The following is a 25795-nucleotide window of genomic DNA, read 5'->3' as shown; positions in this document are numbered from 1 at the left end:
GTGGTGTAATTGGCCTCAATAGCAACTAATGCCCTGGTGTGGTGTAAGTGGCCTCAGCCAGCAGCCACAGGCCCTGGTGTGGTGTAAGTGGCCTCAGCCAGAGCCACAGGCCCTGATGTGGTGTAAGTGGCCCCAGCCGGTCACTCAGGCCCTGGTGTGGTGTAGGTGGCATCAGCTAGCAGCACAAGACATTGGAAAACAGCCAAAAGCAATGTCGTTAATGTGCCCTCATTAATGGGCAGCTGCTTTTGGTCTTTTAATACACCCCTTCTCTGGATCAAAAGCGGTTCAATGACATTAAAATGAAAGGCTTACAGCACCAGGTATTCCCAGGCAGTCTCCCATCCAAGTACTAACCAAGCCCAGCCCTGCTCAGCTTCCGAGATCAGACGAGGTCGGGCGTGCTCAGGGTGGTATGGCCGTAAGCTGCTGGGCCCAGCACAATGTCTCAATTTATGGATTCAGGTGATTAGGTGGCAAGTACCTGAAGTTACGAAGACAATCCTATAACCCTACCTTCATGTTTGCATAATACCCTAACCCAAAGGCTCAGTTTAGCATTTATCCAACAGCACAGGCCCTGGATTGTTGAAGATGGCCTCAGGAACCAGCACAGGGCCTGGTGTGTTGTACATGGCCACAGCTAGCAGCACAGGGCCTGGTTTGGTGAAGATGGCCTCGGCCAGAAGCGCAGGGCCTGGTGTGATGTGAGTGGCCTGAGCAAGAGCCACAGGCCCTGGTGTGGTGTAATTGGCCTCAATAGCAACTAAGGCCCTGGTGTGGTGTAAGTGGCCTGAGCAAGAGCCACATACCCTGGTGTGGTGTAATTGGCCTCAATAGCAACTAAGGCCCTGGTGTGGTGTAGGTGGCCTCAGCCAGCAGCCACAGGCCCTGGTGTGGTGTAAGTGGCCTCAGCCAGAGCAACAGGCCCTGATGTGGTGTAAGTGGCCCCAGCCGGTCACTCAGGCCCTGGTGTGGTGTAGGTGGCATCAGCTAGCAGCACAAGACATTGGAAAACAGCCAAAAGCAATGTCGTTAATGTGCCCTCATTAATGGGGAGCTGCTTCTGGTCTTTTAATACACCCCTTCTCTGGATCAAAAGCGGTTCAATGACATGAAAATGAAAGGCTTACAGCACCAGGTATTCCCAGGCAGTCTCCCATCCTAGTACTAACCAAGCCCAGCCCTGCTTAGCTTCCGAGATCAGACGAGGTCGGGCGTGCTCAGGGTGGTATGGCCGTAAGCTGCTGGCCCCAGCACAATGTCTCAATTTATGGATTCAAGTGATTAGGTGGCAAGTACCTGAAGTTACGAAGACAATCCTATAACCATACCTGCATGTTTGCATAATACCCTAACCAAAAGGCTCAGTTTGGCATTTATCCAACAGCACAGGCCCTGGATTGTTGAAGATGGCCTCAGGAACCAGCACAGGACCTGGTGTGTTTTACATGGCCACAGCAAGCAGCACAGGGCCTGGTTTGGTGAAGATGGCCTCAGCAAGCAGCCACAGGCCCTGGTTTGGTGTAAGTGGCCTCAGCTAGCAGCCACAGGCCCTGGTGTGGTGTGAGTGGCCTCAGCCAGCAGCCACAGGCCCTGGTGTGGTCTAAGTGGCCTCAGCCAGTGCCACAGGCCCTGGTGTGGTGTAAGTGGCCTAAGCCAGAGCCACAGGCCCTGGTGTGGTGTAAGTGGCCTCAACAGCAAATAAGGCCCTGGTGTGGTGTAAGTGGCCTGAGCAAGAACCACAGGGCCTGGTTTGGTGAAGATGGCCTCGGCCAGAAGCGCAGGGCCTGGTGTGATGTGAGTGGCCTGAGCAAGAGCCACAGGCCCTGGTGTGGTGTAAGTGGCCTCATTCAGCAGCCACAGGCCCTGGTGTGGTGTAAGTGGCCTCAGCCAGGAGCCACATGCACTGGTGTGGTGTAAGTGGCCTCAGCCAGCAGCAAAAGGGCCCTGGTGTGGTGTAGGTGGCCTCAGCCAGCAGCCACAGGCCCTGGTGTGGTGTAAGTGGCATCAATAGCAACTAAGGCCCTGGTGTGGTGTAAGTGGCTTCAGCCAGCAGCCACAGGCCCTGGTGTGGTGTAAGTGGCCTCAGCCAGCAGCCACAGGCCCTGGTGTGGTGTAGGTGGCCTCAGCCAGCAGCCACAGGCCCTGGTGTGGTGTAAGTGGCCTCAATAGCAACTAAGGCCCTGGTGTGGTGTAAGTGGCTTCAGCCAGCAGCCACAGGCTCTGGTGTGGTGTAACTGGCCTCAGCCAGCAGCCACAGGCCCTGGTGTGGTGTAAGTGGCCTCAGCCAGAGCCACAGGCCCTGATGTGGTGTAAGTGGCCCCAGCCGGTCACTCAGGCCCTGGTGTGGTGTAGGTGGCATCAGCTAGCAGCACAAGACATTGGAAAACAGCCAAAAGCAAGTGTCGTTAATGTGCCCTCATTAATGGGCAGCTGCTTTTGGTCTTTTAATACACCCCTTCTCTGGATCAAAAGCGGTTCAATGATATGAAAGGCTTACAGCACCAGGTATTCCCAGGCAGTCTCCCATCCAAGTACTAACCAAGCCCAGCCCTGCTTAGCTTCCGAGATCAGACGAGGTCGGGCGTGCTCACGGTGGTATGGCCGTAAGCTGCTGGCTCCAGCACAATGTCTCAATTTATGGATTCAAGTGATTAGGTGGCAAGTACCTGAAGTTACGAAGACAATGCTATAACCATACCTGCATGTTTGCATAATACCCTAACCCAAAGGCTCAGTTTGGCATTTATCCAACAGCACAGGCCCTGGATTGTTGAAGATGGCCTCAGGAACCAGCACAGGGCCTGGTGTGTTGTACATGGCCACAGCAAGGAGCACAGGGCCTGGTTTGGTGAAGATGGCCTCGGCCAGAAGCGCAGGGCCTGGTGTGGTGTAAGTCGCCTCAGCCAGAAGCCACAGGCACTGGTGTGGTCTAAGTGGCCTCAGCCAGCAGCCACAGGCCCTGGTGTGGTGTAGGTGGCCTCAGCCAGCAGCAAAAGGGCCCTGGTGTGGTGTAGGTGGCCTCAGCCAGCAGCCACAGGCCCTGGTGTGGTGTAAGTGGCCTCAGCCAGCAGCCACAGGCCCTGGTGTGGTGTAAGTGGCCTGAGCAAGAGCCACAGGCCCTGGTGTGGTGTAAGTGGCCTCAGCCAGCAGCCACAGGCCCTGGTGTGGTGTAAGTGGCCTGAGCAAGTGCCACAGGCCCTGGTGTGGTGTAAGTGGCCTGAGCAAGTGCCACAGGCCCTGGTGTGGTGTAAGTGGCCTCAATAGCAAATAAGGCCCTGGTGTGGTGTAAGTGGCCTGAGCAAGAACCACAGGGCCTGGTTTGGTGAAGATGGCCTCGGCCAGAAGCGCAGGGCCTGGTGTGATGTGAGTGGCCTGAGCAAGAGCCACAGGCCCTGGTGTGGTGTAAGTGGCCTCAGCCAGAAGCCACAGGCACTGGTGTGGTGTAAGTGGCCTCAGCCAGCAGCAAAAGGGCCCTGGTGTGGTGTAGGTGGCCTCAGCCAGCAGCCACAGGCCCTGGTGTGGTGTAAGTGGCCTCAATAGCAACTAAGGCCCTGGTGTGGTGTAAGTGGCTTCAGCCAGCAGCCACAGGCCCTGGTGTGGTGTAATTGGCCTCAATAGCAACTAAGGCCCTGGTGTGGTGTAGGTGGCCTCAGCCAGCAGCCACAGGCCCTGGTGTGGTGTAAGTGGCCTCAGCCAGCAGCCACAGGCCCTGGTGTGGTGTAAGTGGCATCAGCTAGCAGCACAAGACATTGGAAAACAGCCAAAAGCAATGTCGTTAATGTGCCCTCATTAATGGGGAGCTGCTTTTGGTCTTTTAATACACCCCTTCTCTGGATCAAAAGCGGTTCAATGACATGAAAATGAAAGGCTTACAGCACCAGGTATTCCCAGGCAGTCTCCCATCCAAGTACTAACCAAGCCCAGCCCTGCTTAGCTTCCGAGATCAGACGAGGTCGGGGGTGCTCAGGGTGGTATGGCCGTAAGCTGCTGGCCCCAGCACAATGTCTCAATTTATGGATTCAAGTGATTAGGTGGCAAGTACCTGAAGTTATGAAGACAATCCTATAACCATACCTGCATGTTTGCATAATACCCTAACCCAAAGGCTCAGTTTGGCATTTATCCAACAGCACAGGCCCTGGATTGTTGAAGATGGCCTCAAGAACCAGCACAGGACCTGGTGTGTTTTACATGGCCACAGCAAGCAGCACAGGGCCTGGTTTGGTGAAGATGGCCTCAGCAAGCAGCCACAGGCCCTGGTGTGGTGTAAGTGGCATCAATAGCAACTAAGGCCCTGGTGTGGTGTAAGTGGCTTCAGCCAGCAGCCACAGGCCCTGGTGTGGTGTAAGTGGCCTCAGCCAGCAGCCACAGGCCCTGGTGTGGTGTAGGTGGCCTCAGCCAGCAGCCACAGGCCCTGGTGTGGTGTAAGTGGCCTCAATAGCAACTAAGGCCCTGGTGTGGTGTAAGTGGCTTCAGCCAGCAGCCACAGGCTCTGGTGTGGTGTAACTGGCCTCAGCCAGCAGCCACAGGCCCTGGTGTGGTGTAAGTGGCCTCAGCCAGAAGCCACAGGCACTGGTGTGGTGTAAGTGGCCTCAGCCAGCAGCAAAAGGGCCCTGGTGTGGTGTAGGTGGCCTCAGCCAGCAGCCACAGGCCCTGGTGTGGTGTAAGTGGCCTCAATAGCAACTAAGGCCCTGGTGTGGTGTAAGTGGCTTCAGCCAGCAGCCACAGGCCCTGGTGTGGTGTAGGTGGCCTCAGCCAGCAGCCACAGGCCCTGGTGTGGTGTAAGTGGCCTCAATAGCAACTAAGGCCCTGGTGTGGTGTAAGTGGCTTCAGCCAGCAGCCACAGGCTCTGGTGTGGTGTAACTGGCCTCAGCCAGCAGCCACAGGCCCTGATGTGGTGTAAGTGGCCCCAGCCGGTCACTCAGGCCCTGGTGTGGTGTAGGTGGCATCAGCCAGCAGCCACAGGCCCTGGTGTGGTGTAAGTCGCCTCAGCCAGAAGCCACAGGCACTGGTGTGGTGTAAGTGGCCTCAGCCAGCAGCAAAAGGGCCCTGGTGTGGTGTAAGTCGCCTCAGCCAGCAGCCACAGGCCCTGGTGTGGTGTAGGTGGCCTCAGCCAGCAGCCACAGGCCCTGGTGTGGTGTAAGTGGCCTCAGCCAGCAGCCACAGGCCCTGTTGTGGTGTAAGTGGCCTCAGCCAGCAGCCACAGGCCCTGGTGTGGTGTAAGTGGCCTCAGCCAGTGCCACAGGCCCTGGTGTGGTGTAAGTGGCCTGAGCAAGAGCCACAGACCCTGGTGTGGTATAATTGGCCTCAGCCAGCAGCCACAGGCCCTGGTGTGGTGTAAGTCGCCTCAGACAGAAGCCACAGGCACTGGTGTGGTGTAAGTGGCCTCAGCCAGCAGCAAAAGGGCCCTGGTGTGGTATAAGTCGCCTCAGCCAGCAGCCACAGGCCCTGGTGTGGTGTAGGTGGCCTCAGCCAGCAGCCACAGGCCCTGGTGTGGTGTAAGTGGCCTGAGCAAGAGCCACATACCCTGGTGTGGTGTAATTGGCCTCAATAGCAACTAATGCCCTGGTGTGGTGTAAGTGGCCTCAGCCAGCAGCCACAGGCCCTGGTGTGGTGTAAGTGGCCTCAGCCAGAGCCACAGGCCCTGATGTGGTGTAAGTGGCCCCAGCCGGTCACTCAGGCCCTGGTGTGGTGTAGGTGGCATCAGCTAGCAGCACAAGACATTGGAAAACAGCCAAAAGCAATGTCGTTAATGTGCCCTCATTAATGGGCAGCTGCTTTTGGTCTTTTAATACACCCCTTCTCTGGATCAAAAGCGGTTCAATGACATTAAAATGAAAGGCTTACAGCACCAGGTATTCCCAGGCAGTCTCCCATCCAAGTACTAACCAAGCCCAGCCCTGCTCAGCTTCCGAGATCAGACGAGGTCGGGCGTGCTCAGGGTGGTATGGCCGTAAGCTGCTGGGCCCAGCACAATGTCTCAATTTATGGATTCAGGTGATTAGGTGGCAAGTACCTGAAGTTACGAAGACAATCCTATAACCCTACCTTCATGTTTGCATAATACCCTAACCCAAAGGCTCAGTTTAGCATTTATCCAACAGCACAGGCCCTGGATTGTTGAAGATGGCCTCAGGAACCAGCACAGGGCCTGGTGTGTTGTACATGGCCACAGCTAGCAGCACAGGGCCTGGTTTGGTGAAGATGGCCTCGGCCAGAAGCGCAGGGCCTGGTGTGATGTGAGTGGCCTGAGCAAGAGCCACAGGCCCTGGTGTGGTGTAATTGGCCTCAATAGCAACTAAGGCCCTGGTGTGGTGTAAGTGGCCTGAGCAAGAGCCACATACCCTGGTGTGGTGTAATTGGCCTCAATAGCAACTAAGGCCCTGGTGTGGTGTAGGTGGCCTCAGCCAGCAGCCACAGGCCCTGGTGTGGTGTAAGTGGCCTCAGCCAGAGCAACAGGCCCTGATGTGGTGTAAGTGGCCCCAGCCGGTCACTCAGGCCCTGGTGTGGTGTAGGTGGCATCAGCTAGCAGCACAAGACATTGGAAAACAGCCAAAAGCAATGTCGTTAATGTGCCCTCATTAATGGGGAGCTGCTTCTGGTCTTTTAATACACCCCTTCTCTGGATCAAAAGCGGTTCAATGACATGAAAATGAAAGGCTTACAGCACCAGGTATTCCCAGGCAGTCTCCCATCCAAGTACTAACCAAGCCCAGCCCTGCTTAGCTTCCGAGATCAGACGAGGTCGGGCGTGCTCAGGGTGGTATGGCTGTAAGCTGCTGGCCCCAGCACAATGTCTCAATTTATGGATTCAAGTGATTAGGTGGCAAGTACCTGAAGTTACGAAGACAATCCTATAACCATACCTGCATGTTTGCATAATACCCTAACCAAAAGGCTCAGTTTGGCATTTATCCAACAGCACAGGCCCTGGATTGTTGAAGATGGCCTCAAGAACCAGCACAGGACCTGGTGTGTTTTACATGGCCACAGCAAGCAGCACAGGGCCTGGTTTGGTGAAGATGGCCTCAGCAAGCAGCCACAGGCCCTGGTTTGGTGTAAGTGGCCTCAGCTAGCAGCCACAGGCCCTGGTGTGGTGTGAGTGGCCTCAGCCAGCAGCCACAGGCCCTGGTGTGGTCTAAGTGGCCTCAGCCAGTGCCACAGGCCCTGGTGTGGTGTAAGTGGCCTAAGCCAGAGCCACAGGCCCTGGTGTGGTGTAAGTGGCCTCAACAGCAAATAAGGCCCTGGTGTGGTGTAAGTGGCCTGAGCAAGAACCACAGGGCCTGGTTTGGTGAAGATGGCCTCGGCCAGAAGCGCAGGGCCTGGTGTGATGTGAGTGGCCTGAGCAAGAGCCACAGGCCCTGGTGTGGTGTAAGTGGCCTCATTCAGCAGCCACAGGCCCTGGTGTGGTGTAAGTGGCCTCAGCCAGGAGCCACATGCACTGGTGTGGTGTAAGTGGCCTCAGCCAGCAGCAAAAGGGCCCTGGTGTGGTGTAGGTGGCCTCAGCCAGCAGCCACAGGCCCTGGTGTGGTGTAAGTGGCATCAATAGCAACTAAGGCCCTGGTGTGGTGTAAGTGGCTTCAGCCAGCAGCCACAGGCCCTGGTGTGGTGTAAGTGGCCTCAGCCAGCAGCCACAGGCCCTGGTGTGGTGTAGGTGGCCTCAGCCAGCAGCCACAGGCCCTGGTGTGGTGTAAGTGGCCTCAATAGCAACTAAGGCCCTGGTGTGGTGTAAGTGGCTTCAGCCAGCAGCCACAGGCTCTGGTGTGGTGTAACTGGCCTCAGCCAGCAGCCACAGGCCCTGGTGTGGTGTAAGTGGCCTCAGCCAGAGCCACAGGCCCTGATGTGGTGTAAGTGGCCCCAGCCGGTCACTCAGGCCCTGGTGTGGTGTAGGTGGCATCAGCTAGCAGCACAAGACATTGGAAAACAGCCAAAAGCAGTGTCGTTAATGTGCCCTCATTAATGGGCAGCTGCTTTTGGTCTTTTAATACACCCCTTCTCTGGATCAAAAGCGGTTCAATGATATGAAAATGAAAGGCTTACAGCACCAGGTATTCCCAGGTAGTCTCCCATCCAAGTACTAACCAAGCCCAGCCCTGCTTAGCTTCCGAGATCAGACGAGGTCGGGCGTGCTCACGGTGGTATGGCCGTAAGCTGCTGGCTCCAGCACAATGTCTCAATTTATGGATTCAAGTGATTAGGTGGCAAGTACCTGAAGTTACGAAGACAATGCTATAACCATACCTGCATGTTTGCATAATACCCTAACCCAAAGGCTCAGTTTGGCATTTATCCAACAGCACAGGCCCTGGATTGTTGAAGATGGCCTCAGGAACCAGCACAGGGCCTGGTGTGTTGTACATGGCCACAGCAAGGAGCACAGGGCCTGGTTTGGTGAAGATGGCCTCGGCCAGAAGCGCAGGGCCTGGTGTGATGTGAGTGGCCTGAGCAAGAGCCACAGGCCTTGGTGTGGTGTAAGTGGCCTCAGCCAGCAGCCACAGGCCCTGGTGTGGTGTAAGTCGCCTCAGCCAGAAGCCACAGGCACTGGTGTGGTGTAAGTGGCCTCAGCCAGCAGCCACAGGCCCTGGTGTGGTGTAGGTGGCCTCAGCCAGCAGCCACAGGCCCTGGTGTGGTGTAGGTGGCCTCAGCCAGCAGCCACAGGCCCTGGTGTGGTGTAAGTGGCCTCAGCCAGCAGCCACAGGCCCTGGTGTGGTGTAAGTGGCCTGAGCAAGAGCCACAGGCCCTGGTGTGGTGTAAGTGGCCTCAGCCAGCAGCCACAGGCCCTGGTGTGGTGTAAGTGGCCTGAGCAAGTGCCACAGGCCCTGGTGTGGTGTAAGTGGCCTGAGCAAGTGCCACAGGCCCTGGTGTGGTGTAAGTGGCCTCAATAGCAAATAAGGCCCTGGTGTGGTGTAAGTGGCCTGAGCAAGAACCACAGGGCCTGGTTTGGTGAAGATGGCCTCGGCCAGAAGCGCAGGGCCTGGTGTGATGTGAGTGGCCTGAGCAAGAGCCACAGGCCCTGGTGTGGTGTAAGTGGCCTCAGCCAGCAGCCACAGGCCCTGGTGTGGTGTAAGTGGCCTCAGCCAGAAGCCACAGGCCCTGGTGTGGTGTAAGTGGCCTCAATAGCAACTAAGGCCCTGGTGTGGTGTAAGTGGCTTCAGCCAGCAGCCACAGGCCCTGGTGTGGTGTAGGTGGCCTCAGCCAGCAGCCACAGGCCCTGGTGTGGTGTAAGTGGCCTCAATAGCAACTAAGGCCCTGGTGTGGTGTAAGTGGCTTCAGCCAGCAGCCACAGGCTCTGGTGTGGTGTAACTGGCCTCAGCCAGCAGCCACAGGCCCTGATGTGGTGTAAGTGGCCCCAGCCGGTCACTCAGGCCCTGGTGTGGTGTAGGTGGCATCAGCCAGCAGCCACAGGCCCTGGTGTGGTGTAAGTCGCCTCAGCCAGAAGCCACAGGCACTGGTGTGGTGTAAGTGGCCTCAGCCAGCAGCAAAAGGGCCCTGGTGTGGTGTAAGTCGCCTCAGCCAGCAGCCACAGGCCCTGGTGTGGTGTAGGTGGCCTCAGCCAGCAGCCACAGGCCCTGGTGTGGTGTAAGTGGCCTCAGCCAGCAGCCACAGGCCCTGTTGTGGTGTAAGTGGCCTCAGCCAGCAGCCACAGGCCCTGGTGTGGTGTAAGTGGCCTCAGCCAGTGCCACAGGCCCTGGTGTGGTGTAAGTGGCCTGAGCAAGAGCCACAGACCCTGGTGTGGTATAATTGGCCTCAGCCAGCAGCCACAGGCCCTGGTGTGGTGTAAGTCGCCTCAGACAGAAGCCACAGGCACTGGTGTGGTGTAAGTGGCCTCAGCCAGCAGCAAAAGGGCCCTGGTGTGGTATAAGTCGCCTCAGCCAGCAGCCACAGGCCCTGGTGTGGTGTAGGTGGCCTCAGCCAGCAGCCACAGGCCCTGGTGTGGTGTAAGTGGCCTGAGCAAGAGCCACATACCTTGGTGTGGTGTAATTGGCCTCAATAGCAACTAATGCCCTGGTGTGGTGTAAGTGGCCTCAGCCAGCAGCCACAGGCCCTGGTGTGGTGTAAGTGGCCTCAGCCAGAGCCACAGGCCCTGATGTGGTGTAAGTGGCCCCAGCCGGTCACTCAGGCCCTGGTGTGGTGTAGGTGGCATCAGCTAGCAGCACAAGACATTGGAAAACAGCCAAAAGCAATGTCGTTAATGTGCCCTCATTAATGGGCAGCTGCTTTTGGTCTTTTAATACACCCCTTCTCTGGATCAAAAGCGGTTCAATGACATTAAAATGAAAGGCTTACAGCACCAGGTATTCCCAGGCAGTCTCCCATCCAAGTACTAACCAAGCCCAGCCCTGCTCAGCTTCCGAGATCAGACGAGGTCGGGCGTGCTCAGGGTGGTATGGCCGTAAGCTGCTGGGCCCAGCACAATGTCTCAATTTATGGATTCAGGTGATTAGGTGGCAAGTACCTGAAGTTACGAAGACAATCCTATAACCCTACCTTCATGTTTGCATAATACCCTAACCCAAAGGCTCAGTTTAGCATTTATCCAACAGCACAGGCCCTGGATTGTTGAAGATGGCCTCAGGAACCAGCACAGGGCCTGGTGTGTTGTACATGGCCACAGCTAGCAGCACAGGGCCTGGTTTGGTGAAGATGGCCTCGGCCAGAAGCGCAGGGCCTGGTGTGATGTGAGTGGCCTGAGCAAGAGCCACAGGCCCTGGTGTGGTGTAATTGGCCTCAATAGCAACTAAGGCCCTGGTGTGGTGTAAGTGGCCTGAGCAAGAGCCACATACCCTGGTGTGGTGTAATTGGCCTCAATAGCAACTAAGGCCCTGGTGTGGTGTAGGTGGCCTCAGCCAGCAGCCACAGGCCCTGGTGTGGTGTAAGTGGCCTCAGCCAGAGCAACAGGCCCTGATGTGGTGTAAGTGGCCCCAGCCGGTCACTCAGGCCTGGTGTGGTGTAGGTGGCATCAGCTAGCAGCACAAGACATTGGAAAACAGCCAAAAGCAATGTCGTTAATGTGCCCTCATTAATGGGAGCTGCTTCTGGTCTTTTAAATACACCCCTTCTCTGGATCAAAAGCGGTTCAATGACATGAAAATGAAAGGCTTACAGCACCAGGTATTCCCAGGCAGTCTCCCATCCTAGTACTAACCAAGCCCAGCCCTGCTTAGCTTCCGAGATCAGACGAGGTCGGGCGTGCTCAGGGTGGTATGGCCGTAAGCTGCTGGCCCCAGCACAATGTCTCAATTTATGGATTCAAGTGATTAGGTGGCAAGTACCTGAAGTTACGAAGACAATCCTATAACCATACCTGCATGTTTGCATAATACCCTAACCAAAAGGCTCAGTTTGCATTTATCCAACAGCACAGGCCTGGATTGTTGAAGATGGCCTCAGGAACCAGCACAGGACCTGGTGTGTTTTACATGGCCACAGCAAGCAGCACAGGGCTGGTTTGGTGAAGATGGCTCAGCAAGCAGCCACAGGCCCTGGTTTGGTGTAAGTGGCCTCAGCTAGCAGCCACAGGCCCTGGTGTGGTGTGAGTGGCCTCAGCCAGCAGCCACAGGCCCTGGTGTGGTCTAAGTGGCCTCAGCCAGTGCCACAGGCCCTGGTGTGGTGTAAGTGGCCTAAGCCAGAGCCACAGGCCCTGGTGTGGTGTAAGTGCCTGAGCAAGAGCCACAGGCCCTGGTGTGGTGTAAGTGGCCTCAGCCAGCAGCCACAGGCCCTGGTGTGGTGTAAGTGGCCTGAGCAAGTGCCAACAGGCCCTGTGTGGTGTAAGTGGCCTGAGCAAGTGCCACAGGCCCTGGTGTGGTGTAAGTGGCCTCAATAGCAAATAAGGCCCTGGTGTGGTGTAAGTGGCCTGAGCAAGAACCACAGGGCCTGGTTTGGTGAAGATGGCCTCGGCCAGAAGCGCAGGGCCTGGTGTGATGTGAGTGGCCTGAGCAAGAGCCACAGGCCCTGGGTGTGGTGTAAGTGGCCTCAGCCAGAAGCCACAGGCACTGGTGTGGTGTAAGTGGCCTCAGCCAGCAGCAAAAGGGCCCTGGTGTGGTGTAGGTGGCCTCAGCCAGCAGCCACAGGCCCTGGTGTGGTGTAAGTGGCCTCAATAGCAACTAAGCCCTGGTGTGTGTAAGTGGCTTCAGCCAGCAGCCACAGGCCCTGGTGTGGTAATTGGCCTCAATAGCAACTAAGGCCCTGGTGTGGTGTAGGTGGCCTCAGCCAGCAGCCACAGGCCCTGGTGTGGTGTAAGTGGCCTCAGCCAGCAGCCACAGGCCCTGTGTGGTGTAAGTGGCATCAGCTAGCAGCACAAGACATTGGAAAACAGCCAAAAGCAATGTCGTTAATGTGCCCTCATTAATGGGGAGCTGCTTTTGTCTTTTAATACACCCCTTCTCTGGATCAAAAGCGGTTCAATGACATGAAAATGAAAGGCTTACAGCACCAGGTATTCCCAGGCAGTCTCCCATCCAAGTACTAACCAAGCCCAGCCTGCTTAGCTTCCGAGATCAGACGAGGTCGGGGGTGCTCAGGGTGGTATGGCCGTAAGCTGCTGGCTCCAGCACAATGTCTCAATTTATGGATTCAAGTGATTAGGTGGCAAGTACCTGAAGTTATGAAGACAATCCTATAACCATACCTGCATGTTTGCATAATACCCTAACCCAAAGGCTCAGTTTGGCATTTATCCAACAGCACAGGCCCTGGATTGTTGAAGATGGCCTCAAGAACCAGCACAGGACCTGGTGTGTTTTACATGGCCACAGCAAGCAGCACAGGGCCTGTTTGGTGAAGTGGCCTCAGCAAGCAGCCACAGGCCCTGGTGTGGTGTAAGTGGCATCAATAGCACTAAGGCCCTGGTGTGGTGTAAGTGGCTTCAGCCAGCAGCCACAGGCCCTGGTGTGGTGTAAGTGGCCTCAGCCAGCAGCCACAGGCCCTGGTGTGGTGTAGTGGCCTCAGCCAGCAGCCACAGGCCCTGGTGTGGTGTAAGTGGCCTCAATAGCAACTAAGGCCCTGGTGTGGTGTAAGTGGCTTCAGCCAGCAGCCACAGGCTCTGGTGTGGTGTAACTGGCCTCAGCCAGCAGCCACAGGCCCTGGTGTGGTGTAAGTGGCCTCAGCCAGAAGCACAGGCACTGGTGTGGTGTAAGTGGCCTCAGCCAGCAGCAAAAGGGCCCTGGTGTGGTGTAGGTGGCCTCAGCCAGCAGCCACAGGCCCTGGTGTGGTGTAAGTGGCCTCAATAGCAACTAAGGCCCTGGTGTGGTGTAAGTGGCTTCAGCCAGCAGCCACAGGCCCTGGTGTGGTGTAGGTGGCCTCAGCCAGCAGCCACAGGCCCTGGTGTGGTGTAAGTGGCCTCAATAGCAACTAAGGCCCTGGTGTGGTGTAAGTGGCTTCAGCCAGCAGCCACAGGCTCTGTGTGGTGTAACTGGCCTCAGCCAGCAGCCACAGGCCCTGATGTGGTGTAAGTGGCCCCAGCCGGTCACCTCAGGCCCTGGTGTGGTGTAGGTGGCATCAGCCAGCAGCCACAGGCCCTGGTGTGGTGTAAGTCGCCTCAGCCAGAAGCCACAGGCACTGGTGTGGTGTAAGTGGCCTCAGCCAGCAGCAAAAGGGCCCTGGTGTGGTGTAAGTCGCCTCAGCCAGCAGCCACAGGCCCTGGTGGTGTAGGTGGCCTCAGCCAGCAGCCACAGGCCCTGGTGTGGTGTAAGTGGCCTCAGCCAGCAGCCACAGGCCCTGTTGTGGTGTAAGTGGCCTCAGCCAGCAGCCACAGGCCCTGGTGTGGTGTAAGTGGCCTCAGCCAGTGCCACAGGCCTGGTGTGGTGTAAGTGGCCTGAGCAAGAGCCACAGACCCTGGTGTGGTATAATTGGCCTCAGCCAGCAGCCACAGGCCCTGGTGTGGTGTAAGTCGCCTCAGGACAGAAGCCACAGGCACTGGTGTGGTGTAAGTGGCCTCAGCCCAGCAGCAAAAGGGCCCTGTGTGGTATAAGTCGCCTCAGCCAGCAGCCACAGGCCCTGGTGTGTGTAGGTGGCCTCAGCCAGCAGCCACAGGCCCTGGTGTGGTGTAAGTGGCCTGAGCAAGAGCCACAGGCCCTGGTGTGGTGTAATTGGCCTCAATAGCAACTAAGGCCCTGGTGTGGTGTAAGTGGCCTGAGCAAGAGCCACATACCCTGGTGTGGTGTAATTGGCCTCAATAGCAACTAAGGCCCTGGTGTGGTGTAGGTGGCCTCAGCCAGCAGCCACAGGCCCTGGTGTGGTGTAAGTGGCCTCAGCCAGAGCAACAGGCCCTGATGTGGTGTAAGTGGCCCCAGCCGGTCACTCAGGCCCTGGTGTGGTGTAGGTGGCATCAGCTAGCAGCACAAGACATTGGAAAACAGCCAAAAGCAATGTCGTTAATGTGCCCTCATTAATGGGGAGCTGCTTCTGGTCTTTTAATACACCCCTTCTCTGGATCAAAAGCGGTTCAATGACATGAAAATGAAAGGCTTACAGCACCAGGTATTGCCAGGAAGTCTCCCATCCAAGTACTAAACAAGCCCAGCCCTGCTTAGCTTCCGAGATCAGACGAGGTCGGGCGTGCTCAGGGTGGTATGGCCGTAAGCTGCTGGCCCCAGCACAATGTCTCAATTTATGGATTCAAGTGATTAGGTGGCAAGTACCTGAAGTTACGAAGACAATCCTATAACCATACCTGCATGTTTGCATAATACCCTAACCAAAAGGCTCAGTTTGGCATTTATCCAACAGCACAGGCCCTGGATTGTTGAAGATGGCCTCAAGAACCAGCACAGGACCTGGTGTGTTTTACATGGCCACAGCAAGCAGCACAGGGCCTGGTTTGGTGAAGATGGCCTCAGCAAGCAGCCACAGGCCCTGGTTTGGTGTAAGTGGCCTCAGCTAGCAGCCACAGGCCCTGGTGTGGTGTGAGTGGCCTCAGCCAGCAGCCACAGGCCCTGGTGTGGTCTAAGTGGCCTCAGCCAGTGCCACAGGCCCTGGTGTGGTGTAAGTGGCCTGAGCAAGAGCCACAGGCCCTGGTGTGGTGTAAGTGGCCTCAGCCAGCAGCCACAGGCCCTGGTGTGGTGTAAGTGGCCTGAGCAAGTGCCACAGGCCCTGGTGTGGTGTAAGTGGCCTAAGCAAGAGCCACAGGCCCTGGTGTGGTGTAAGTGGCCTCAATAGCAAATAAGGCCCTGGTGTGGTGTAAGTGGCCTGAGCAAGAACCACAGGGCCTGGTTTGGTGAAGATGGCCTCGGCCAGAAGCGCAGGGCCTGGTGTGATGTGAGTGGCCTGAGCAAGAGCCACAGGCCCTGGTGTGGTGTAAGTGGCCTCAGCCAGCAGCCACAGGCCCTGGTGTGGTGTAATTGGCCTCAGCCAGAAGCCACAGGCACTGGTGTGGTGTAAGTGGCCTCAGCCAGCAGCAAAAGGGCCCTGGTGTGGTGTAGGTGGCCTCAGCCAGCAGCCACAGGCCCTGGTGTGGTGTAAGTGGCCTCAATAGCAACTAAGGCCCTGGTGTGGTGTAAGTGGCTTCAGCCAGCAGCCACAGGCCCTGGTGTGGTGTAAGTGGCCTCAGCCAGCAGCCACAGGCCCTGGTGTGGTGTAGGTGGCCTCAGCCAGCAGCCACAGGCCCTGGTGTGGTGTAAGTGGCCTCAATAGCAACTAAGGCCCTGGTGTGGTGTAAGTGGCTTCAGCCAGCAGCCACAGGCTCTGGTGTGGTGTAACTGGCCTCAGCCAGCAGCCACAGGCCCTGGTGTGGTGTAAGTGGCCACAGCCGGTCACTCAGGCCCTGGTGTGGTGTAAGTGGCCTCAGCCAGCAGCCACAGGCCCTGGTGTGGTGTAAGTGGCCTCAGCCAGTGCCACAGGCCCTGGTGTGGTGTAAGTGGCCTGAGCAAGAGCCACAGGCCCTGGTGTGGTGTAAGTGGCCTGAGCAAGAGCCACAGGCCCTGGTGTGGTGTAATTGGCCTCAATAGCAACTAATGCCCTGGTGTGGTGTAGGTGGCCTCAGCCAGCAGCCACAGGCCCTGGTGTGGTGTAAGTGGCCTGAGCAAGAGCCACAGGCCCTGGTGTGGTGTAAGTGGCCTGAGCAAGAGCCACAGACCCTGGTGTGGTGTAAGTGGCCTCAATAGCAAATAAGGCCCTGGTGTGGTGTAAGTGGCCTGAGCAAGAACCACAGGGCCTGGTTTGGTGAAGATGGCCTCGGCCAGAAGCGCAGGGCCTGGTGTGATGTGAGTGGCCTGAGCAAGAGCCACAGGCCCTGGTGTGGTGTAAGTCGCCTCAGCCAGCAGCCACAGGCCCTGGTGTGGTGTAATTGGCCTCAGCCAGAAGCCACAGGCACTGGTGTGGTGTAAGTGGCCTCAGCCAGCAGCAAAAGGGCCCTGGTGTGGTGTAGGTGGCCTCAGCCAGCAGCCACAGGCCCTGGTGTGGTGTAAGTGGCCTCAATAGCAACTAAGGCCCTGGTGTGGTGTAAGTGGCTTCAGCCAGCAGCCACAGGCCCTGGTGTGGTGTAAGTGGCCTCAGCCAGCAGCCACAGGCCCTGGTGTGGTGTAGGTGGCCTCAGCCAGCAGCCACAGGCCCTGGTGTGGTGTAAGTGGCCTCAATAGCAACTAAGGCCCTGGTGTGGTGTAAGTGGCTTCAGCCAGCAGCCACAGGCTCTGGTGTGGTGTAACTGGCCTCAGCCAGCAGCCACAGGCCCTGGTGTGGTGTAAGTGGCCACAGCCGGTCACTCAGGCCCTGGTGTGGTGTAAGTGGCTTCAGCCAGCAGCCACAGGCCCTGGTGTGGTGTAAGTGGCCTCAGCCAGCAGCCACAGGCCCTGGTGTGGTGTAAGTGGCATCAGCTAGCAGCACAAGACATTGGAAAACAGCCAAAAGCAATGTCGTTAATGTGCCCTCATTAATGGGGAGCTGCTTTTGGTCTTTTAATACACCCCTTCTCTGGATCAAAAGCGGTTCAATGACATGAAAATGAAAGGCTTACAGCACCAGGTATTCCCAGGCAGTCTCCCATCCAAGTACTAACCAAGCCCAGCCCTGCTTAGCTTCCGAGATCAGACGAGGTCGGGCGTGCTCACGGTGGTATGGCCGAAAGCTGCTGGCTCCAGCACAATGTCTCAATTTATGGATTCAAGTGATTAGGTGGCAAGTACCTGAAGTTACGAAGACAATCCTATAACCATACCTGCATGTTTGCATAATACCCTAACCCAAAGGCTCAGTTTGGCATTTATCCAACAGCACAGGCCCTGGATTGTTGAAGATGGCCTCAAGAACCAGCACAGGACCTGGTGTGTTTTACATGGCCACAGCAAGCAGCACAGGGCCTGGTTTGGTGAAGATGGCCTCAGCAAGCAGCCACAGGCCCTGGTTTGGTGTAAGTGGCCTCAGCCAGCAGCCACAGGCCCTGGTGTGGTGTAAGTGGCCTCAGCCAGCAGCCACAGGCCCTGGTGTGGTCTAAGTGGCCTCAGCCAGTGCCACAGGCCCTGGTGTGGTGTAAGTGGCCTGAGTAAGAGCCACAGGCCCTGGTGTGGTGTAAGTGGCCTCAGCCAGCAGCCACAGGCCCTGGTGTGGTGTAAGTGGCCTGAGCAAGTGCCACAGGCCCTGGTGTGGTGTAAGTGGCCTAAGCCAGAGCCACAGGCCCTGGTGTGGTGTAAGTGGCCTGAGCAAGAGCCACAGGGCCTGGTTTGGTGAAGATGGCCTCGGCCAGAAGCGCAGGGCCTGGTGTGATGTGAGTGGCCTGAGCAAGAGCCACAGGCCCTGGTGTGGTGTAAGTGGCCTCAGCCAGCAGCCACAGGCCCTGGTGTGGTGTAAGTCGCCTCAGCCAGAAGCCACAGGCACTGGTGTGGTGTAAGTGGCCTCAGCCAGCAGCAAAAGGGCCCTGGTGTGGTGTAAGTCGCCTCAGCCAGCAGCCACAGGCCCTGGTGTGGTGTAGATGGCCTCAGCCAGCAGCCACAGGCCCTGGTGTGGTGTAAGTGGCCTCAGCCAGCAGCCACAGGCCCTGGTGTGGTCTAAGTGGCCTCAGCCAGAAGCACAGGGCCTGGTGTGATATGAGTGGCCTCAGCAAGAGCCACAGGCCCTGGTGTGGTGTAAGTGGCCTGAGCAAGAGCCACAGGCCCTGGTGTGGTGTAAGTGGCCTGAGCAAGAGCCACAGGCCCTGGTGTGGTGTAGGTGGCCTCAGCCAGCAGCCACAGGCCCTGGTGTGGTGTAGGTGGCCTCAGCCAGCAGCCACAAGCCCTTGTGTGGTGTAAGTGGCCTCAGCCAGCAGCCACAGGCCCTGGTGTGGTGTAAGTGGCCTCGGCCAGTGCCACAGGCCCTGGTGTGGTGTAAGTGGCCTGAGCAAGAGCCACAGACCATGGTGTGGTGTAATTGGCCTCAATAGCAACTAAGGCCCTGGTGTGGTGTAAGTGGCCTCAGCCAGAGCCACAGGCCCTGATGTGGTGTAAGTGGCCCCAGCCGGTCACTCAGGCCCTGGTGTGGTGTAAGTGGCCTGAGCAAGAGCCACAGGCCCTGGTGTGGTGTAAGTGGCCTCAGCCAGCAGCCACAGGCCCTGGTGTGGTGTAAGTGGCCTGAGCAAGTGCCACAGGCCCTGGTGTGGTGTAAGTGGCCTGAGCAAGTGCCACAGGCCCTGGTGTGGTGTAAGTGGCCTCAATAGCAAATAAGGCCCTGGTGTGGTGTAAGTGGCCTGAGCAAGAACCACAGGGCCTGGTTTGGTGAAGATGGCCTCGGCCAGAAGCGCAGGGCCTGGTGTGATGTGAGTGGCCTGAGCAAGAGCCACAGGCCCTGGTGTGGTGTAAGTGGCCTCAGCCAGCAGCCACAGGCCCTGGTGTGGTGTAAGTGGCCTCAGCCAGAAGCCACAGGCACTGGTGTGGTGTAAGTGGCCTCAGCCAGCAGCAAAAGGGCCCTGGTGTGGTGTAGGTGGCCTCAGCCAGCAGCCACAGGCCCTGGTGTGGTGTAAGTGGCCTCAATAGCAACTAAGGCCCTGGTGTGGTGTAAGTGGCTTCAGCCAGCAGCCACAGGCCCTGGTGTGGTGTAAGTGGCCTCAGCCAGCAGCCACAGGCCCTGGTGTGGTGTAGGTGGCCTCAGCCAGCAGCCACAGGCCCTGGTGTGGTGTAAGTGGCCTCAATAGCAACTAAGGCCCTGGTGTGGTGTAAGTGGCTTCAGCCAGCAGCCACAGGCTCTGGTGTGGTGTAACTGGCCTCAGCCAGCAGCCACAGGCCCTGATGTGGTGTAAGTGGCCCCAGCCGGTCACTCAGGCCCTGGTGTGGTGTAGGTGGCATCAGCCAGCAGCCACAGGCCCTGGTGTGGTGTAAGTCGCCTCAGCCAGAAGCCACAGGCACTGGTGTGGTGTAAGTGGCCTCAGCCAGCAGCAAAAGGGCCCTGGTGTGGTGTAAGTCGCCTCAGCCAGCAGCCACAGGCCCTGGTGTGGTGTAGGTGGCCTCAGCCAGCAGCCACAGGCCCTGGTGTGGTGTAAGTGGCCTCAGCCAGCAGCCACAGGCCCTGTTGTGGTGTAAGTGGCTTCAGCCAGCAGCCACAGGCCCTGGTGTGGTGTAAGTGGCCTCAGCCAGTGCCACAGGCCCTGGTGTGGTGTAAGTGGCCTGAGCAAGAGCCACAGACCCTGGTGTGGTATAATTGGCCTCAGCCAGCAGCCACAGGCCCTGGTGTGGTGTAAGTCGCCTCAGACAGAAGCCACAGGCACTGGTGTGGTGTAAGTGGCCTCAGCCAGCAGCAAAAGGGCCCTGGTGTGGTATAAGTCGCCTCAGCCAGCAGCCACAGGCCCTGGTGTGGTGCAGGTGGCCTCAGCCAGCAGCCACAGGCCCTGGTGTGGTGTAAGTGGCCTGAGCAAGAGCCACATACCCTGGTGTGGTGTAATTGGCCTCAATAGCAACTAATGCCCTGGTGTGGTGTAAGTGGCCTCAGCCAGCAGCCACAGGCCCTGGTGTGGTGTAAGTGGCCTCAGCCAGAGCCACAGGCCCTGATGTGGTGTAAGTGGCCCCAGCCGGTCACTCAGGCCCTGGTGTGGTGTAGGTGGCATCAGCTAGCAGCACAAGACATTGGAAAACAGCCAAAAGCAATGTCGTTAATGTGCCCTCATTAATGGGCAGCTGCTTTTGGTCTTTTAATACACCCCTTCTCTGGATCAAAAGCGGTTCAATGACATTAAAATGAAAGGCTTACAGCACCAGGTATTCCCAGGCAGTCTCCTATCCAAGTACTAACCAAGCCCAGCCCTGCTCAGCTTCCGAGATCAGACGAGGTCGGGCGTGCTCAGGGTGGTATGGCCGTAAGCTGCTGGGCCCAGCACAATGTCTCAATTTATGGATTCAGGTGATAAGGTGGCAAGTACCTGAAGTTACGAAGACAATCCTATAACCCTACCTTCATGTTTGCATAATACCCTAACCCAAAGGCTCAGTTTAGCATTTATCCAACAGCACAGGCCCTGGATTGTTGAAGATGGCCTCAGGAACCAGCACAGGGCCTGGTGTGTTGTACATGGCCACAGCTAGCAGCACAGGGCCTGGTTTGGTGAAGATGGCCTCGGCCAGAAGCGCAGGGCCTGGTGTGATGTGAGTGGCCTGAGCAAGAGCCACAGGCCCTGGTGTGGTGTAATTGGCCTCAATAGCAACTAAGGCCCTGGTGTGGTGTAAGTGGCCTGAGCAAGAGCCACATACCCTGGTGTGGTGTAATTGGCCTCAATAGCAACTAAGGCCCTGGTGTGGTGTAGGTGGCCTCAGCCAGCAGCCACAGGCCCTGGTGTGGTGTAAGTGGCCTCAGCCAGAGCAACAGGCCCTGATGTGGTGTAAGTGGCCCCAGCCGGTCACTCAGGCCCTGGTGTGGTGTAGGTGGCATCAGCTAGCAGCACAAGACATTGGAAAACAGCCAAAAGCAATGTCGTTAATGTGCCCTCATTAATGGGGAGCTGCTTCTGGTCTTTTAATACACCCCTTCTCTGGATCAAAAGCGGTTCAATGACATGAAAATGAAAGGCTTACAGCACCAGGTATTCCCAGGCAGTCTCCCATCCAAGTACTAACCAAGCCCAGCCCTGCTTAGCTTCCGAGATCAGACGAGGTCGGGCGTGCTCAGGGTGGTATGGCCGTAAGCTGCTGGCCCCAGCACAATGTCTCAATTTATGGATTCAAGTGATTAGGTGGCAAGTACCTGAAGTTACGAAGACAATCCTATAACCATACCTGCATGTTTGCATAATACCCTAACCAAAAGGCTCAGTTTGGCATTTATCCAACAGCACAGGCCCTGGATTGTTGAAGATGGCCTCAAGAACCAGCACAGGACCTGGTGTGTTTTACATGGCCACAGCAAGCAGCACAGGGCCTGGTTTGGTGAAGATGGCCTCAGCAGGCAGCCACAGGCCCTGGTTTGGTGTAAGTGGCCTCAGCTAGCAGCCACAGGCCCTGGTGTGGTGTGAGTGGCCTCAGCCAGCAGCCACAGGCCCTGGTGTGGTCTAAGTGGCCTCAGCCAGTGCCACAGGCCCTGGTGTGGTGTAAGTGGCCTAAGCCAGAGCCACAGGCCCTGGTGTGGTGTAAGTGGCCTCAATAGCAAATAAGGCCCTGGTGTGGTGTAAGTGGCCTGAGCAAGAACCACAGGGCCTGGTTTGGTGAAGATGGCCTCGGCCAGAAGCGCAGGGCCTGGTGTGATGTGAGTGGCCTGAGCAAGAGCCACAGGCCCTGGTGTGGTGTAAGTGGCCTCATTCAGCAGCCACAGGCCCTGGTGTGGTGTAAGTGGCCTCAGCCAGGAGCCACATGCACTGGTGTGGTGTAAGTGGCCTCAGCCAGCAGCAAAAGGGCCCTGGTGTGGTGTAGGTGGCCTCAGCCAGCAGCCACAGGCCCTGGTGTGGTGTAAGTGGCATCAATAGCAACTAAGGCCCTGGTGTGGTGTAGGTGGCCTCAGCCAGCAGCCACAGGCCCTGGTGTGGTGTAAGTGGCCTCAGCCAGAGCAACAGGCCCTGATGTGGTGTAAGTGGCCCCAGCCGGTCACTCAGGCCCTGGTGTGGTGTAGGTGGCATCAGCTAGCAGCCACAGGCCCTGGTGTGGTGTAAGTGGCCTCAGCCAGTGCCACAGGCCCTGGTGTGGTGTAAGTGGCCTGAGCAAGAGCCACAGACCCTGGTGTGGTGTAATTGGCCTCAATAGCAACTAAGGCCCTGGTGTGGTGTAGGTGGCCTCAGCCAGCAGCCACAGGCCCTGGTGTGGTGTAAGTGGCCTCAGCCAGCAGCCACAGGCCCTGGTGTGGTGTAAGTGGCATCAGCTAGCAGCACAAGACATTGGAAAACAGCCAAAAGCAATGTCGTTAATGTGCCCTCATTAATGGGGAGCTGCTTTTGGTCTTTTAATACACCCCTTCTCTGGATCAAAAGCGGTTCAATGACATGAAAATCAAAGGCTTACAGCACCAGGTATTCCCAGGCAGTCTCCCATCCAAGTACTAACCAAGCCCAGGCCTGCTTAGCTTCCGAGATCAGACGAGGTCGGGCGTGCTCACGGTGGTATGGCCGAAAGCTGCTGGCTCCAGCACAATGTCTCAATTTATGGATTCAAGTGATTAGGTGGCAAGTACCTGAAGTTACGAAGACAATCCTATAACCATACCTGCATGTTTGCATAATACCCTAACCCAAAGGCTCAGTTTGGCATTTATCCAACAGCACAGGCCCTGGATTGTTGAAGATGGCCTCAAGAACCAGCACAGGACCTGGTGTGTTTTACATGGCCACAGCAAGCAGCACAGGGCCTGGTTTGGTGAAGATGGCCTCAGCAAGCAGCCACAGGCCCTGGTTTGGTGTAAGTGGCCTCAGCCAGCAGCCACAGGCCCTGGTGTGGTGTAAGTGGCCTCAGCCAGCAGCCACAGGCCCTGGTGTGGTCTAAGTGGCCTCAGCCAGTGCCACAGGCCCTGGTGTGGTGTAAGTGGCCTGAGTAAGAGCCACAGGCCCTGGTGTGGTGTAAGTGGCCTCAGCCAGCAGCCACAGGCCCTGGTGTGGTGTAAGTGGCCTGAGCAAGTGCCACAGGCCCTGGTGTGGTGTAAGTGGCCTAAGCCAGAGCCACAGGCCCTGGTGTGGTGTAAGTGGCCTGAGCAAGAGCCACAGGGCCTGGTTTGGTGAAGATGGCCTCGGCCAGAAGCGCAGGGCCTGGTGTGATGTGAGTGGCCTGAGCAAGAGCCACAGGCCCTGGTGTGGTGTAAGTGGCCTCAGCCAGCAGCCACAGGCCCTGGTGTGGTGTAAGTCGCCTCAGCCAGAAGCCACAGGCACTGGTGTGGTGTAAGTGGCCTCAGCCAGCAGCAAAAGGGCCCTGGTGTGGTGTAAGTCGCCTCAGCCAGCAGCCACAGGCCCTGGTGTGGTGTAGATGGCCTCAGCCAGCAGCCACAGGCCCTGGTGTGGTGTAAGTGGCCTCAGCCAGCAGCCACAGGCCCTGGTGTGGTCTAAGTGGCCTCAGCCAGAAGCACAGGGCCTGGTGTGATATGAGTGGCCTCAGCAAGAGCCACAGGCCCTGGTGTGGTGTAAGTGGCCTGAGCAAGAGCCACAGGCCCTGGTGTGGTGTAAGTGGCCTGAGCAAGAGCCACAGGCCCTGGTGTGGTGTAGGTGGCCTCAGCCAGCAGCCACAGGCCCTGGTGTGGTGTAGGTGGCCTCAGCCAGCAGCCACAAGCCCTTGTGTGGTGTAAGTGGCCTCAGCCAGCAGCCACAGGCCCTGGTGTGGTGTAAGTGGCCTCGGCCAGTGCCACAGGCCCTGGTGTGGTGTAAGTGGCCTGAGCAAGAGCCACAGACCATGGTGTGGTGTAATTGGCCTCAATAGCAACTAAGGCCCTGGTGTGGTGTAAGTGGCCTCAGCCAGAGCCACAGGCCCTGATGTGGTGTAAGTGGCCCCAGCCGGTCACTCAGGCCCTGGTGTGGTGTAAGTGGCCTGAGCAAGAGCCACAGGCCCTGGTGTGGTGTAAGTGGCCTCAGCCAGCAGCCACAGGCCCTGGTGTGGTGTAAGTGGCCTGAGCAAGTGCCACAGGCCCTGGTGTGGTGTAAGTGGCCTGAGCAAGTGCCACAGGCCCTGGTGTGGTGTAAGTGGCCTCAATAGCAAATAAGGCCCTGGTGTGGTGTAAGTGGCCTGAGCAAGAACCACAGGGCCTGGTTTGGTGAAGATGGCCTCGGCCAGAAGCGCAGGGCCTGGTGTGATGTGAGTGGCCTGAGCAAGAGCCACAGGCCCTGGTGTGGTGTAAGTGGCCTCAGCCAGCAGCCACAGGCCCTGGTGTGGTGTAAGTGGCCTCAGCCAGAAGCCACAGGCACTGGTGTGGTGTAAGTGGCCTCAGCCAGCAGCAAAAGGGCCCTGGTGTGGTGTAGGTGGCCTCAGCCAGCAGCCACAGGCCCTGGTGTGGTGTAAGTGGCCTCAATAGCAACTAAGGCCCTGGTGTGGTGTAAGTGGCTTCAGCCAGCAGCCACAGGCCCTGGTGTGGTGTAAGTGGCCTCAGCCAGCAGCCACAGGCCCTGGTGTGGTGTAGGTGGCCTCAGCCAGCAGCCACAGGCCCTGGTGTGGTGTAAGTGGCCTCAATAGCAACTAAGGCCCTGGTGTGGTGTAAGTGGCTTCAGCCAGCAGCCACAGGCTCTGGTGTGGTGTAACTGGCCTCAGCCAGCAGCCACAGGCCCTGATGTGGTGTAAGTGGCCCCAGCCGGTCACTCAGGCCCTGGTGTGGTGTAGGTGGCATCAGCCAGCAGCCACAGGCCCTGGTGTGGTGTAAGTCGCCTCAGCCAGAAGCCACAGGCACTGGTGTGGTGTAAGTGGCCTCAGCCAGCAGCAAAAGGGCCCTGGTGTGGTGTAAGTCGCCTCAGCCAGCAGCCACAGGCCCTGGTGTGGTGTAGGTGGCCTCAGCCAGCAGCCACAGGCCCTGGTGTGGTGTAAGTGGCCTCAGCCAGCAGCCACAGGCCCTGTTGTGGTGTAAGTGGCTTCAGCCAGCAGCCACAGGCCCTGGTGTGGTGTAAGTGGCCTCAGCCAGTGCCACAGGCCCTGGTGTGGTGTAAGTGGCCTGAGCAAGAGCCACAGACCCTGGTGTGGTATAATTGGCCTCAGCCAGCAGCCACAGGCCCTGGTGTGGTGTAAGTCGCCTCAGACAGAAGCCACAGGCACTGGTGTGGTGTAAGTGGCCTCAGCCAGCAGCAAAAGGGCCCTGGTGTGGTATAAGTCGCCTCAGCCAGCAGCCACAGGCCCTGGTGTGGTGCAGGTGGCCTCAGCCAGCAGCCACAGGCCCTGGTGTGGTGTAAGTGGCCTGAGCAAGAGCCACATACCCTGGTGTGGTGTAATTGGCCTCAATAGCAACTAATGCCCTGGTGTGGTGTAAGTGGCCTCAGCCAGCAGCCACAGGCCCTGGTGTGGTGTAAGTGGCCTCAGCCAGAGCCACAGGCCCTGATGTGGTGTAAGTGGCCCCAGCCGGTCACTCAGGCCCTGGTGTGGTGTAGGTGGCATCAGCTAGCAGCACAAGACATTGGAAAACAGCCAAAAGCAATGTCGTTAATGTGCCCTCATTAATGGGGAGCTGCTTTTGGTCTTTTAATACACCCCTTCTCTGGATCAAAAGCGGTTCAATGACATGAAAATGAAAGGCTTACAGCACCAGGTATTCCCAGGCAGTCTCCTATCCAAGTACTAACCAAGCCCAGCCCTGCTCAGCTTCCGAGATCAGACGAGGTCGGGCGTGCTCAGGGTGGTATGGCCGTAAGCTGCTGGGCCCAGCACAATGTCTCAATTTATGGATTCAGGTGATAAGGTGGCAAGTACCTGAAGTTACGAAGACAATCCTATAACCCTACCTTCATGTTTGCATAATACCC

At 57.6% G+C, this 25795-nt stretch overlaps 5 non-coding genes and 11 pseudogenes across 5 annotated transcripts; all 16 read right to left on the bottom strand.

Moving 5' to 3' along the window:
* Window positions 1-308: 308 nt before the first annotated feature.
* On the bottom strand, window positions 309-427 carry LOC146581299 (5S ribosomal RNA; annotated as a pseudogene).
* Window positions 428-1126: 699 nt separating this feature from the next.
* Window positions 1127-1245, bottom strand: LOC146581298 (5S ribosomal RNA). Its single transcript, XR_014892000.1, has one exon. It is a non-coding gene; the product is annotated as a 5S ribosomal RNA (ribosomal RNA).
* A 1251-nt stretch (window positions 1246-2496) lies between these two features.
* On the bottom strand, window positions 2497-2615 carry LOC146581297 (5S ribosomal RNA; annotated as a pseudogene).
* A 1257-nt stretch (window positions 2616-3872) lies between these two features.
* On the bottom strand, window positions 3873-3991 carry LOC146581296 (5S ribosomal RNA). The gene has a single exon (XR_014891941.1). It is a non-coding gene; the product is annotated as a 5S ribosomal RNA (ribosomal RNA).
* Window positions 3992-5846: 1855 nt separating this feature from the next.
* LOC146581295 (5S ribosomal RNA) lies at window positions 5847-5965 on the bottom strand (annotated as a pseudogene).
* A 699-nt stretch (window positions 5966-6664) lies between these two features.
* On the bottom strand, window positions 6665-6783 carry LOC146581294 (5S ribosomal RNA). Its single transcript, XR_014891907.1, has one exon. It is a non-coding gene; the product is annotated as a 5S ribosomal RNA (ribosomal RNA).
* Window positions 6784-8039: 1256 nt separating this feature from the next.
* Window positions 8040-8158, bottom strand: LOC146581293 (5S ribosomal RNA; annotated as a pseudogene).
* A 2128-nt stretch (window positions 8159-10286) lies between these two features.
* On the bottom strand, window positions 10287-10405 carry LOC146581292 (5S ribosomal RNA; annotated as a pseudogene).
* A 698-nt stretch (window positions 10406-11103) lies between these two features.
* Window positions 11104-11222, bottom strand: LOC146581291 (5S ribosomal RNA). Its single transcript, XR_014891989.1, has one exon. It is a non-coding gene; the product is annotated as a 5S ribosomal RNA (ribosomal RNA).
* Window positions 11223-12427: 1205 nt separating this feature from the next.
* On the bottom strand, window positions 12428-12545 carry LOC146581290 (5S ribosomal RNA; annotated as a pseudogene).
* Window positions 12546-14469: 1924 nt separating this feature from the next.
* Window positions 14470-14588, bottom strand: LOC146581289 (5S ribosomal RNA; annotated as a pseudogene).
* Window positions 14589-16947: 2359 nt separating this feature from the next.
* Window positions 16948-17066, bottom strand: LOC146581288 (5S ribosomal RNA; annotated as a pseudogene).
* Window positions 17067-20141: 3075 nt separating this feature from the next.
* Window positions 20142-20260, bottom strand: LOC146581287 (5S ribosomal RNA; annotated as a pseudogene).
* Window positions 20261-20959: 699 nt separating this feature from the next.
* On the bottom strand, window positions 20960-21078 carry LOC146581286 (5S ribosomal RNA). The gene has a single exon (XR_014891863.1). It is a non-coding gene; the product is annotated as a 5S ribosomal RNA (ribosomal RNA).
* A 1294-nt stretch (window positions 21079-22372) lies between these two features.
* Window positions 22373-22491, bottom strand: LOC146581285 (5S ribosomal RNA; annotated as a pseudogene).
* A 3075-nt stretch (window positions 22492-25566) lies between these two features.
* LOC146581284 (5S ribosomal RNA) lies at window positions 25567-25685 on the bottom strand (annotated as a pseudogene).
* Window positions 25686-25795: the final 110 nt, after the last annotated feature.

This window comes from Mchenga conophoros, linkage group LG3, assembly GCF_057382185.1.
Source record: "Mchenga conophoros isolate Kocher_MC1m ecotype Shallow Benthic linkage group LG3, M_conophoros_male_GT1.1, whole genome shotgun sequence".
Lineage (NCBI taxonomy): Eukaryota > Metazoa > Chordata > Actinopteri > Cichliformes > Cichlidae > Mchenga > Mchenga conophoros.
Note: the sequence above shows the minus strand (reverse complement) of the source record. Positions and strands in the feature narration are given on the sequence as shown.